Raw genomic sequence first — 387 nt, 5'->3', positions numbered from 1 at the left:
GTATGTGACTGAGGAAGCCAAGCTCATAGGCCTGCGGAGTGGACTGTTTCTCGGAGACCAGGTGTGCTGTTGGAAACATGAGGAAAGAAGCAGCAGTTAGAGCCACCTGGAGACGTGGATGTGGAATTTTTAGTTGACATAAAGGACTCAGTATTGGGGTTGATAACAAAATTGATTCACCAAATTAGTTGAAGAAGATCAACTAATTTGAAGATAAGACCAAAGATCAGAGGACCTTGGGAGGAAACAGAGAAATGGAGATTTATAAAGAGGAGATTTTTAAAGAGAATGGACCGGGCGTGGTGGCTCACACCTGTAATCCCAGCACTTTGGGAGGCCGAGGCAGGTGGATCACAAGGTTGAGATTGAGGCCATCTTGGCCAACAC

This window comes from Colobus angolensis, unplaced genomic scaffold (assembly GCF_000951035.1).
Source record: "Colobus angolensis palliatus isolate OR3802 unplaced genomic scaffold, Cang.pa_1.0 Scaffold254, whole genome shotgun sequence".
Taxonomy (NCBI): Eukaryota; Metazoa; Chordata; class Mammalia; order Primates; family Cercopithecidae; genus Colobus; species Colobus angolensis.
The sequence above is the reverse complement of the archived record's forward strand: the minus strand, read 5'-3'. Positions refer to the sequence as shown.